Below are 14,204 nucleotides of genomic sequence, written 5' to 3'. Positions count from 1 at the left end.
GAGTGGTTTTTTCCTGTTTTTCTTGTTCCGTTCACTTGCAATTAAGGGGGAAGAGAGGAGTATTTTGCAAGTTGTATGAATTGCAAGATTCAGGAAGACTTCGAAAAAGAACTTATATTGGTGAGATACAGATGACTGTTGTACGTGTTATATGATACGGAAGCCTGTGTGAGGAAAGCCTGTGAGGAAACACAGAAGGACCACAAGTGCCAGACGTACTGAGACGTTCTGATGACAGGGACCAACTGTTCCAAGGACAAGCTAAAGGTGAAGCTTTCTACAGTGGTGAGTAAAGATTTTACTTTTAAAGTATGGAAAAATTTGAGTCATTGTCTAAAAAATGTAACGTTGAGTTTAAAATTGTGGCTAGTGACAATTTAGCGAGTATATGGCAAGATTTGTATACACAATGTGAGCAGGCAAATTCTAAGATTGAAAATAGAATTTGTTCTACAAAGGAGAAGCAGGTATTTAGGAATATAGCTTCTTTGGTAAAGATTTTTAATGACATGGTAACAGAAAAGAAATTAAGTAATAGTATGCATAAATCTGTTCAGACAGATAATGAGAAATCTCAATATGTTGATAAAGAGCACCATGTGGCAGTAATGGCCATAGATGGTGAGGAACAAATGATACAAGAAACTAAATTGAAATTAAAATCTCAGGAATATTTGATGAATCTGAGTAAAGCCATTCCCACATATGATGTAAAGATCCATGTGTGTAGAAACTCAGAAATTTTTGAAAGCCATGCAGAGAAATTTGATCTATCTAATGAACAAAAAAACAAAATGTTTAAATTATGGCTTCCTATTGATTTTACAGAACGTTTGTCTGCAAAAATGTCATGATAATGAGTCAAATAAATGGTTAAAAGACAGTGATGTGGAGAGATTAAAGAAACTAATCTGGTGCACTAGAGGTGACAGCATGCCGACATCTGACATACTGAATGAGATAAAGATTGGCAGAAAAGAATGTACATATGCATTCATGTCTAAATTTGAAAGGACATACAAAACTGTCATTCAAAAGGTGAACTCTTCATCTATGGTGAAAAGTTTTGTTAAAAAGTTCAAATTCTTGGATGCAGTCACCCTTGCCAGTGCGTCAGATAAGAAGACTTTATTTGAAGCTGCTAGTTTATTGGACGTGGCCAGAACACATGAGAGACAAATGGCAAATGCAAACCGAGTATGTCCAAAGAAAAAAGCAAAGCCTATTAAAAGGCATCTGTTAAATCCGGTTATAGTGTCCCCTATTTGTAGGAGGAAAGGTATTGGCCAAAGTGACAAAATCTATGAGAAACGTAGGAAATTACATGTTGCATATAAACCATATGCCATGCAGGAAAGTCCACAAATTGAAATTCCAGTATTAACTGAAATTAAAGAATTGCAGCCAACCAAATCTATTGATAGTCAAAAGATTGTATCTGGGAATGTACCAGTTGTCTCCAAAATGTCAGATCTTTTCAGTAACCCAATGGCATCTGACCTGTCTTATATTCTTAGGAAAAGGGCAAGCTTGGCATTCTCTCATGACCTGGCGAGGCTATTATGGATGGACGTGTTGACAGGAAGTTCATGGGTTTAACTTAAAAATATATATCTGAAAGGAGGTCAGGGGTCGAATTTAAAAGTATCTCTGAAGGAATGACTGTCTACTGAGTTTTACTTACGTACTATTTGGCTATATAAAGAGAAATCCCTTTTATATGAGGAGAAGTCCAATGATCAGGTATAATCCACATGATTATGTGATGATGTTTATAAATAATCCTAATTATGCTATTGTGAATAATACTATGGATCATATTATTATATACAGTATATATATATACACACAGGAGGAGAGTCTCATGTGTGGTGACAGATTTTTGTCATAGTCCACTCTCTAGATGCAGAGAGAGAAGGAGCATGTTATATACAATATATGAATATATGACATGTATATGAATATATGTACAATATATGAATATGATCAGATAGTATTAGGAATCCATAAAGTTATTAAACTTTTCCATTGGTTAAAATCAATATTGTATTAATTTGGTTTTTGCTAAAGTTTATCTATTTTTCTCATCAGATATAGATATATGGAAAAATGGATCAGTTCAATCAGTGATGTCCATTCATTCATCATTCTTTCCTTATAGCCAAAAGAATACATGGAGTGTCTAACTATTAATGAGTAAACTAATTTCACATGGTGTGACTAATAACAATGCATGATAAAGTGATAGAAGTTCTAACTTACCTCAAGCATGTTTTTCAATAGTTTCATGTAAAGTCCATGTTTTTAGGATTTTCAAGTTATAATCCATTATGTATGAAGGCATGCAACTAGGCATGGAGCTCTTACTTACTGTGAGAATAAGTGTTCGTTCATGTGGTCAGTTGATTGACAGCAACACATTGTGACCTGTGACCCTGATGGGCTGGTCAGTATAAGTGTTATGTGTGTTATGTGTCCACTGGTGTATACAACAGATCTGTGACATCACAAATAGGCCTAAGAAAATCAGGATGCATCCAACAAGGAAAAAAGGAAAATATATCCAACAAAGAGACGTCTATTTTCTTTCTATTTTCTATTTCTTTCTATTTTCTATTTCTATTTTCTTTTTCTATTTCTTTCTATTTTTTATCTTATATGATCCTCTATATTAAATTGGGAAATTAGCAAATATATGTGAAATCCATTGAAAGGAACCTCATATGTTTATACCAAGTGTTTAAGTCACATGAGCTGAGGAAAAGGTGACAGCTGCACTAGGGTGAAGGTTATTTTAGTTTGTGAATATTTTGTAGCAAAAGAAGAAGCTTTTGACTAAGATATAGATAGCTCTTCAATATATTTGTTCAAACCTGACAAACAATAAAGGTTTATTGGGGTAATTGGATCATGGGATAATAAATATATTAGTTATGGTGGAAAATCTAGTTAGCTATAGCCAGTATTGTATTATTGTTTTATTGTATTATTATTGATTATGTATTCTTACATGTATGCACACACTTGCATACACTTACACACATCAACATCTACAAACATTGGGAAAGCAAACATTGGGAAAACATAAGTGTCTTATATGCAAATTAGATAAGCTAATCATCTTCATGAAGGGAGAGGTATCACAATCTCATCAAAGGATGGGATATCAAGAGAGATAGTCTCTGGTTTATTCTTTACACTTCTGATTATAGGATGTGACATATTTTGAAAAGTTTATGTTTTATATACTTATTTAATATATATGGTGTTCATATACAGCCAGTACACAAGAATATATACAGTTAAGTGTAAGACAGAGTCAAGTGTCTTAAGTCTTGTCTCTATTCTTGGTATTGGAGGTATCTGAAAGGTTAAGAAGGTCACAGGAATCTGTGAAGAGACGAGGTGTTAAGAGGAAACTTTAGGCACATACGTTTTTATGAATAAAGGTTAATATTGTGTCTCAGATAAAGAACACAATGATATTTAATAAATGAATGTTTAAAATAAAATTATTTCTTATTAAAAAAGGTAAATAAAGTGACTAAACTTTAGAAAATGTATGATAAGTATGATAACACATTCATATAGGAATATATGTTTAGTATAATTGGTGAAAAGTTCTAACTAAAGAATAAATATAGTGATTGTCTATAGAATGGTAATTAATGAGATCACATTATATTTCAAAGTCATGTTGCAATTTGTCATCACAAGTAAAGTACACATACATATTCATACATATAGATATAAAGATATATATATGTTGATATATGATGTTTATATAGATTATTGTATCCAAAGTACTATTATCAGATAGTTTGATAAATGTATTGAATATCAATATTTTATAAGTCAAATATAAATATTGATACAATATAAAGAGAAGTATGATATATAAATGAGTGGTATGGTACACTGTGATATTATAGTTTAGTCAATTGCCTAATTTGGCTTAGTTATTAGGGAAAGAAAACTTATCTTCAATCAAGTCCAAGATTATGATAAAGTTTGATATCAAATGTTAATAAAAAGACTTTAACAGTTACAAGAAGAAGATGTGCGGGAAAAGACAAAATCTGAAGGTATGATGCTATATGCTTAAGCTTATGCCAAGGACTGTGTTTAAAAATTATTACTGGAGGTTGGAACCTTTGATCAGCTGATGATTGGACAGATATAAAGATGTCCTCATCAATGTTTGGTGGAATCCTCTCTATTTCAAGACTTCAAGTTGTTTGGTGAGCAAAAGGGTTGTGAATGATAGAACCCGAACACAGAAATTGTGTATCCAAGAGACTGAGATTCCAGGACTGAACCTTACTGACAAGCAGCAGGGATGATGTCAGAATTCACACTTGCCTTGCTTTTGCAGTATTGCTCCAGAAGTGTCACATGATTCTACAGTGACAGGTGGTCAAGTGAATTACCAAAGGAAACTCCTCTACAGTCTATGTCTTGGTGAAGTGAAACATATGGACTTTGTTGTTATATCAATATCTTCTCAATATGAACTTTAATGGACAACGTTATAATATCTGCACAACACGGAGGAAATCTAAAGGACTTTAAGTCAAGAACTACATTTGTGGTAATAAGCCTTCTATTATGATGGAAGAAGAGATGACCAGAAGACCAGACGATGAAAGAAGAGCCTTCATCAGGTGTAGGGTAGATAGTGTATCAAATTGTTTTCATCTTTGATCACAGTTTACCATAACATACCATAATATTTATTAATGACAAAATTTATTGCAAATTGATGAAATTATTGTTATATGGACAATTAATGAAAATTAAGTTCCAGTATTCAGCAAAGAAGAAAGAAGATATAATCTAATTGTATGAATATTGTTGTATGGTATATCTTGAGAGTTCAAACAGATATTTCACTCTCAAAAGGGGGAAATGTTAAATATTATATATTTACAATATTCTCCAGCAGACATGGGGTTAACACTCTACTGACATCATAGTCTTATATTTTGGGTGCATGGGTGCGGTTAGAGTAGACCATTTTAGAAATCTCCTTACATAGCTACAAGATGGAAGGTAACACCCACTCTCATGAATATAAATGAGTAAGAAATACACATGTCTGGGTCTGTCTTTGGGAAGACCAGGGGAAGACCAGGAGGTCTGTCTTTGGGAACACCAGGGTGGGTGGTCCAGGCAGATGGACATCCATGGACGTCGTAACCAGCCCAAGTCCACCAACCAGATGACAAGCATGAACCAAGCTGTAACTACAAGATATCCAGATGATTTAACTTCTCTGAAGATGTAAGCTATTGACAATTGACTGATATTTGTGTTATTTGGACATTTTCCCTGTTCCTGTGTTTTCCTTCAAGATATTAATAAACCTCTACACTGATTTATAACAAGCTGACTTCTTCCTATCGTGGACAAGGCCAGGTCCGGATATTTAACAGTGGACACAAGTCTCACCGGCAAATACAAGATATTTAACAATGGCCAAGTAGCAAAAATATTTCATAAGTAACAAAACAAATGTTCTACTTTCTTCACTATAGCAAATAGTAATTCTAGTGTAAATTTTTTGTAGCTCCATTTTCATGAAAATAAGGATTTTATACTCTTGAAAATTAGGCTTTAAGGTACTTTCTTCTGTTGGTGCTTCACTCTCTGCTTTAGAAAACCGTCCCTAATTGCCACCCAGCTCCACCGCCGGTATCGGTTATCTAATTTGAAGAGCACAGCCTTGCAGGAGAAGAAATGCCCTTAGAGCCCTTTTCAGCTAATTTGCATTAGGATGAAAAACTGATTTTCATGAAAAAAGAGCAGCAATGCAGAATAAGAAAGGCATCTTTGGAAAGTGCAGAAGCAGCCCCAGAAGGCACAGTCATTAAATTAATACCCATTTTCCTTCTGACATACTCCCGTTAAGTTGCACCTTTAGTACTCTATGTCTGGTACTCAAGAAAATCTATTATGTTAGGGTCATTTCACATTGTGTTGTGCAGTTATTGGAATTTTCTATCCATCTATACACTTAATAGTTGATACTGAATGGCTTTGCTCACCCCTACCTGCGCATGTTTAAGAAAAATATACAGAATGATCTACATATGTAGCACTGTTTAGCTTGACTTTCTGCAGTATGAAAATTTCTGTGCCATGATATCCATGGTATTTATGAAGACAACAAAAGTCATTGAAAATCTATTGCAATAATTGAGTTAATACTCTGTGTTACAATGTTGTTAATGAGTTACGAGTCATGTTATCCTTTGCTACATCTGTATATTTATTTAACTGGGCAGGACACCACTAATTCTTCAACAAACAGTAAAGGGCTGATCATTCTCAGGATCAGTGAGGGTCCCAAAGGTCTGAACTAGTAAATCTCACACTATGAAATGGCATAATCTAGCAAAATGCCATGGCAAAACGTCATAGCCTAAAATGTTTAAGATTTGCAAATAAGATTGACAAAAAGTCGTGTGGGCAGTGCGCGGCAAGCACACGGACCCCATTATAGTCTATGGGGTCCATGTGCTTTTACTGCACAGCGCTTGCAATTGCATTAGTATTCAGTTCGGGGGTCTCCATGCAGACTCCTTCTGGATGGAATACAAAAGCAGGTGTGAACAGGGCATTAGGATCTTTGGTAGTTTTTACCCCTAGATATTGCAATTTGGAAGGTTGCCAGCTGAATGAAGATTATGTTTGGAGGGTAGAATAATTGCTTCTCACTTAGCGTAGTTTATTTTGAAATTAGACAATTGACCAGATCGGTCCAATAACTCCATAATATGGGGAAAGGTACTATAAGCAAATCCAAAAGAAAAATTGGCATTAAAACACTAATCTTTATTGATATTACCATTAAAAATATTTCCCTGGGTACAAATTTTTTTTTATAAAAATAGTCTATTTATGCACCATATATTTCTAAACACCAAGGGGTATCTAATAAGCGTCTGAGAGCCCCTCTATTCAGTGGGTGTTTAAAAAAAACAACTATAAGACATTGCCTGTAGATAGCATGGCTAAATTCAAAGACTATTGAGTGGGTGCTAGTTCAAATCCCCAATCTATCTGTTTTGAGGATCAGTTAGATACAATTCATCTCAGGCTAATTAACTGCTGAGTTGTAATATATATGACTGCTTCTTGCTCTTAAGAATTCAAAGAAGCATAAAGTAACTTTGTGTCAATATTGCCATGAGTTTGTTCATAGCAAATATATATCTAGTTATTATCACGATAGGTTAGCTGATGGCATGGTTAGGATTCAAAATAATAAGCAAATGTTTAATGAATAGGCGTCTCTACGCGTTTCCCCCCTGTTTACGGGGTTCCTCAGGAGACCTTTTGTATAAATACACCCCACGGTTATGATGCGATACCGCGTCGGTAATGAACTCCTATTCAACTGGGACTATCTGCATTAACATTCCCTGCAGCAGATTCTACCGTCCCCCAGCTTACTGAGTCCGCTAATCCTGCTCTAATAGCACAGCCTAGATGTTCATAAATGGCGGTTATAACCACCGTTCTCCGTGCCTTGATGGTAGGCACGGATAATTTTTACCAGCTGAAGGCAGAGTGCCGCAGCGAGTCCCTTTATACCCAGGACAAGAGGTGCGTACTTACCCGCCTTCCCGCTCGTCTCCCATGACTGAGGGCGTGTCATAGACTCCGCCCCCGTCAGTGATTGGTTAGCGGGCGGGACGCTCGGTAACTATGGTAACGGAGACGCTCATCTCTGTGCCCGGCCAGATGATTGCCAGCCTGCAGCAAATCGCACGTCTCCAGATCTTAACCTGTGTGTCCCTTAATGCAGTCCAGCTCTGGGTGACGCTTCAGCAGCTTTAGACTAGACAGTAACACGCCGTGGTCATGAAGATGTTACATTTAAACCCTACTTAGAGGGTAAGAAGGCTGGTACCTATCATTTTCATAGATGACCCAATGTTGGACGCAAATAGAAAATATATACCACATCTGCCCTGCAGTTTGTCAGGAATGCAGGACTTCCTAGCTATTACATTCCTGACAAACTGCAGGGCAGATGTGGTATATATTTTCTATTTGCGTCCAACATTGGGTCATCTATGAAAATGATAGGTACCAGCCTTCTTACCCTCTAAGTAGGGTTTAAATGTAAACACCTTCATGACCATGGCGTGTTACTGTCTAGTCTAAAGCTGCTGAAGCGTCACCCAGAGCTGGACTGCATTAAGGGACACACAGGTTAAGATCTGGAGACGTGCGATTCGCTGCAGGCTGGCAATCATCTGGCCGGGCACGGAGATGAGCGTCTCCGTTACCATAGTTACCGAGCGTCCCGCCCGCTAACCAATCACTGACGGGGGCGGAGTCTATGACACGCCCTCAGTCATGGGAGACGAGCGGGAAGGCGGGTAAGTACGCACCTCTTGTCCTGGGTATAAAGGGACTCGCTGCGGCACTCTGCCTTCGGCTGGTAAAAATTATCCGTGCCTACCATCAAGGCACGGAGAACGGTGGTTATAACCGCCATTAATGAACATCTAGGCTGTGCTATTAGAGCAGGATTAGCGGACTCAGTAAGCTGGGGGACGGTAGAATCTGCTGCAGGGAATGTTAATGCAGATAGTCCCAGTTGAATAGGAGTTCATTACCGACGCGGTATCGCATCATAACCGTGGGGTGTATTTATACAAAAGGTCTCCTGAGGAACCCCGTAAACAGGGGGGAAACGCGTAGAGACGCCTATTCATTAGACATTTGCTTATTATTTTGAATCCTAACCATGCCATCAGCTAACCTATCGTGCTGCTGACATGCAATATAGAGGCATAATAACTAGATATATATTTGCTATGAACAAACTCATGGCAATATTGACACAAAGTTACTTTATGCTTCTTTGAATTCTTAAGAGCAAGAAGCAGTCATATATATTACAACTCAGCAGTCAATTAGCCTGAGATGAATTGTATCTAACTGATCCTCAAAACAGATAGATTGGGGATTTGAACTAGCACCCACTCAATAGTCTTTGACTTTAGCCATGCTATCTACAGGCAATGTCTTATAGTTGTTTTTTTTAAACACCCACTGAATAGAGGGGCTCTCAGACACTTATTAGATACCCCTTGGTGTTTAGAAATATATGGTGCATAAATAGACTATTTTTATAAAAAAAAATTTGTACCCAGGGAAATATTTTTAATGGTAATATCAATAAAGATTAGTGTTTTAATGCCAATTTTTCTTTTGGATTTGCTAAAAAAATTAAGATTCTAGTGGAAGTTTATGAAAGGTACTATAAGCAAATAATTTTTTGAAAATTTGTGCTAAAACATATATTTACTGCTTTTATCTCATATTCAATCATACAGTCACACGCAAAACATATTTTAAAGGGATCCGATCTTTTAAACACAATTTTTTCTCCCTAACATGTCGGAATAGCCTTAAGAAAGGCTATTCGTCTCCTACCTTTCCTTTTCCTCTCCACGCCACTGTTCGCCTGCAATCCCGTTTTTTCTCAGTATGCAAATGAGTAGAGATGAGCGAGTACTGTTCGGATCAGCCGATCCGAACAGCACGCTCCATAGAAATGAATGGATGCACCTGGTACTTCCGCTTTGACGGTGGCCGGCCGCTTAACCCCCCGCGTGCCGGCTACGTCCATTCATTTCTATGCGAGCGTGCTGTTCGGATCAGCTGATCCGAACAGTACTCGCTCATCTCTACAAATGAGCTCTCTCGCAGCACTGGGGGCGTCCCCAATGCTGCCAGAGAACTCTCCAGCGCCGCCTCCATCTTCTTCTGCGACAAGATCTTCACCGCGTCTTCTTCCATCGGCGTCAGCATACTTCTAGGCCTCGGGCCTAGGGCAAGCCGCCTGCGCATGCCTGCCAGCCACGAGAAAATGGCCGCTTACAATACTGTGGAAGCAGCCATTTTTCTTGTGGCTGTGGGCATGCGCAGTCGGCTTGCCCTAGGCCCTAGGCCTAGAAGTAAGAAGACGCCACCGGAAGAAAATGTGTTTAAGATCTCGTCACAGAAGAAGATGGAGGCGGCACTAGAGAGCTCTCTGGCAGCATTGGGGATGCCCCCAGTGCTGTTTGAGCGCTGGGGCCCGCCCCCCAGTGCTGTGAGAGAGCTCATTTACATACTGAGAAAAACCGGGATTGCAGGCGAACGGCGGCGTGGAGAAGAAAAGGAAAGGTAGGAGACGAATAGCCTTTGTTAAGGCTATTCCGACATGTTAGGGAGAAAAAAATTGTGTTTAAAAGATAGGATCCCTTTAATAGATTAACGTGTAAACAATTTATATATATCGCAAACATCAACTATAACAAGAGCTTGTACTCTCAAAAACACTGATAGGGTGCATTCACACTGAGTAAACGCTAGCTTATTCTGAACGTAAAACACGTTCAGAATAAGCGGCGTCTAAAGCAGCTCCATTCATTTCTATGGGAGCGGGGATACGAGCGCTCCCCATAGAAATGAATGGGCTGCTTCTTTCACTCCGTGCAGTCCCATTGAAGTGAATGGGGAGTGCCGGCGTATACGGCAAGCTCTGCTCATGCCGGAGCGTACATTCACTTCAATGGGACTGCACGGAGTGAAAGAAGCAGCCCATTCATTTCTATGGGGAGCGCTCGTATCCCCGCTCCCATAGAAATGAATGGAGCTGCTTTAGACGCCGCTTATTCTGAACGTGTTTTACGTTCAGAATAAGCTAGCGTTTACTCAGTGTGAATGCACCCATACAGAAGACGAGCAAAATTTTGCTGTCATTCGCTAATATGTTAAAAATCTGTACTGAACACAACAAACTATTACTGTGATACCCAAATCTATATTTTTTAAACAGACAACCTAATATTTCATGTATACAACCAACTTCATATAACTTTGCAATAAACAGTGATTAAAAGCAAGAATTCTAATTTGCCATTAAAGTGGATGTGCTCAAACAAACCCTTTTTGCAAACAAAATGTACTTTCCAAAAATCTGCAAGACATGAGAAATTATATATAGTCCTATGAAAAAGTTTGGGCACCCCTATTAATCTTAATCATTTTTAGTTCTAAATATTTTGGTGTTTGCAACAGCCATTTCAGTTTGATATATCTAATAACTGATGGACACAGTAATATTTCAGGATTGAAATTAGGTTTATTGTACTAACAGAAAATGTGCAATATGCATTAAACCAAAATTTGACCGGTGCAAAAGTATGGGCACCTCAACAGAAAAGTTACATTAATATTTAGTAGATCCTCCTTTTGCAAAGATAACAGCCTCTAGTCACTTCCTGTAGCTTTTAATCAGTTCCTGGATCCTGGATGAAGGTATTTTGGACCATTCCTCTTTACAAAACAATTCAAGTTCAGTTAAGTTTGATGGTCGCCGAGTTGGACAGCCCGCTTCAAATCATTCCACACATGTTCAATGATATTCAGGTCTGGGGACTGGGATGGCCATTCCAGAACATTGTAATTGTTCCTCTGCATGAATGCCTGAGGATTTGGAGCGGTGTTTTGGATCATTGCCTTGCTGAAATATCCATCCCCGGCGTAACTTCAACTTCGTCACTGATTCTTGAACATTATTCTCATGAATCTGCTGATACTAAGTGGAATCCATGCGACCCTCAACTTTAACAAGATTCCCAGTGCCGGCATTGGCCACACAGCCCCAAAGCATGATGGAACCTCCACCAAATTTTACAGTGGGTAGCAAGTGTTTTTCTTGGAATGCTGCTTTTTTTTTGGACGCCATGCATAACGCCTTTTTGTATGACCAAACAACTCAATCTTTGTTTCATCAGTCCACAGGACCTTCTTCCAAAGTGAAGCTGGCTTGTCCAAATGTGCTTTTGCATACTTCAAGCGACTCTGTTTGTGGCGTGCTTGCAGAAATGGCTTCTTTCTCATCACTCTCCCATACAGCTTCTCCTTGTGCAAAGTGCGCTGTATTGTTGACCGATGCACAGTGACACCATCTGCAGCAAGATGATGCTGCAGCTCTTTGGAGGTGGTCTGTGGATTGTCCTTGACTGTTCTCACCATTCTTCTTCTCTGCCTTTCTGATATTTTTCTTGGCCTGCCACTTCTGGGCTTAACAAGATCTGTCCCTGTGGTCTTCCATTTCCTTACTATGTTCCTCACAGTGGAAACTGACAGGTTAAATCTCTGAGACAACTTTTTGTATCCTTCCCCTGAACAACTATGTTGAACAATCTTTGTTTTCAGATCATTTGAGAGTGGGCTGTCCATGCTCAGCGACCATCAAACTTAACTGAACTTGAATTGTTTTGTAAAGAGGAATGGTCCAAAATCCCTTCATCCAGGATCCAGGAACTGATTAAAAGCTACAGGAAGCGACTAGAGGCTGTTATCTTTGCAAAAGGAGGATCTACTAAATATTAATGTCACTTTTCTGTTGAGGTGCCCATACTTTTACACCGGTCACATTTTGGTTTAATGCATATTGCACATTTTCTGTTAGTACAATAAACCTCATTTCAATCCTGAAATATTACTGTGTCCATCAGTTATTAGATATATCAAACTGAAATGGCTGTTGCAAACACCAAAATATTTAGAACTAAAATGATTAAGATTAATAGGAGTGCCCAAACTTTTTCATAGGACTGTATTATGTGCTACTTAACTTTACTTATCATGCCAATAAGTATAAACTGTTTGGATATGAAGAGTACATATGCAGACAGTTCTTTCTAATGTTCAGTTTTAAAGCAAATAATGTACAATAATGAATAATAAATACAAGCTGAGAGTCAAATGGATGTAAACTGGAAGCCAAACAATTCATCATTACTTTTGAACTCTAAGATATGATAGAAGATATGGGTGAAAATTTATCAAGACCACTGCTTCTTAAAGTGTGAGGCAGGCCTCATTGCTGAGGATTAATGCCATCTTTGCATTATCAATTCAGTCTATGGGGCAAGAAAGGTTTGAAACATTACCACCAAGATGCTACAGGTCCTTCACTTGGTAGCAAGTCAGGCGAAATGTGCAATCTGAATGCTCTAATCTGGGTGCAGAGGCATCATATACTCCTACTGGAGATAGGAGGCTCCTCTCTAATCTCCTCTTTCTGTCATGAGCTTGCTCTTGACGTTGTTGGAGTTGTGTTATCGGGGAAAAATTGGCAAAAAGTGGAAAGGCATTTAGAAAGACATTACCTGCCATCATAAGTGAGGAAGGTTAGGAGGCAATGCAGCTAACAGTGTCACTGTACTTTGTGTTTGGCACCTCTGCTTATGTATTTAGCACTGCACTGTGGTATTTGTTTGGCACTGTAGGGATGAGCTGTTAGGCTGCACTATGGTATTTGGTATTGCTATGGGTATTATGTGTGCTGTACTGATATAATTCCCGACATGGATAAGGGTATTATGTATACAGTACAATGGCATTTGTTTAGAACTGCATGGTTGTATTTCTTTGTATGTTTGGCCCCAAGATCACAATAACTTGACTGCTGTGGTTCAACTCAAAAAAGAGAAGTTCCTTTCAAGGCTGGCATTAGCACTTAGACACTTACACGTGCAACTGAATAAATTAGAATATCATCAAAAAGGTTTTTTTTTTTTTAAGTAATTCAATTGAAAAAGTGAATTCCATATATTATACCAAGTCATTACAAACAGAGTGAACTTTATGAAGTGTTTTCTTTCTGTTAATGTTGAAGATAATGGCTTACAGCCAAGGAAAACCCAAAAGTCATTATATCAGAAAATTAAAATATTATATAAGACCAACTGTAAAAAAAATTATTTAACACAGAAATGTTGGCCAAATGAAAACTCTGTCCAGTAAATGCCCTCAGTACTTGGTCAATGCTCCTTTTGCATGAATGACCTCACCAATGCGGCAATGTGACATGGAGAGATCAGTCTGTGGCACTGCATAGGTGTTATGGAATCCTAGATTGCTTTGATAGCAGCCTTCAGTTTGCCTGCATTGTTGGGTCTGGTGTCTCATCTTCCTCTTGACAATATCCTCTATTCTCTATGGGGTTAAAGAGGACCCTTCAAGACCTCAGGCAAATGTGGTTTTATATACCGCTAGAAAGCCGACAGTGGAAGAGATATCGGTGCATTTACTGATAACTCTTCACTGTCAGAAGGGCAGTTGCTGACAGTCTAACTGGGAACACCTATCCTGACAGTACTGTCCGTAGCACTATACTGTCA

The 14,204-nt window shown here is 38.3% G+C and overlaps 1 protein-coding gene across 2 annotated transcripts in view; it reads right to left on the bottom strand.

The window, feature by feature from the left end:
- ANKRD33B (ankyrin repeat domain 33B) overlaps positions 1 to 14,204 on the bottom strand; it is a 66,331-nt gene that overhangs the window by 21,739 nt on the left and 30,388 nt on the right. The window lies entirely within an intron of this gene.

This window comes from Leptodactylus fuscus, chromosome 4 (assembly GCF_031893055.1).
Source record: "Leptodactylus fuscus isolate aLepFus1 chromosome 4, aLepFus1.hap2, whole genome shotgun sequence".
In the NCBI taxonomy this organism is placed as follows: Eukaryota; Metazoa; Chordata; class Amphibia; order Anura; family Leptodactylidae; genus Leptodactylus; species Leptodactylus fuscus.
The sequence above is the reverse complement of the archived record's forward strand: the minus strand, read 5'-3'. Positions and strand labels throughout refer to the sequence as shown.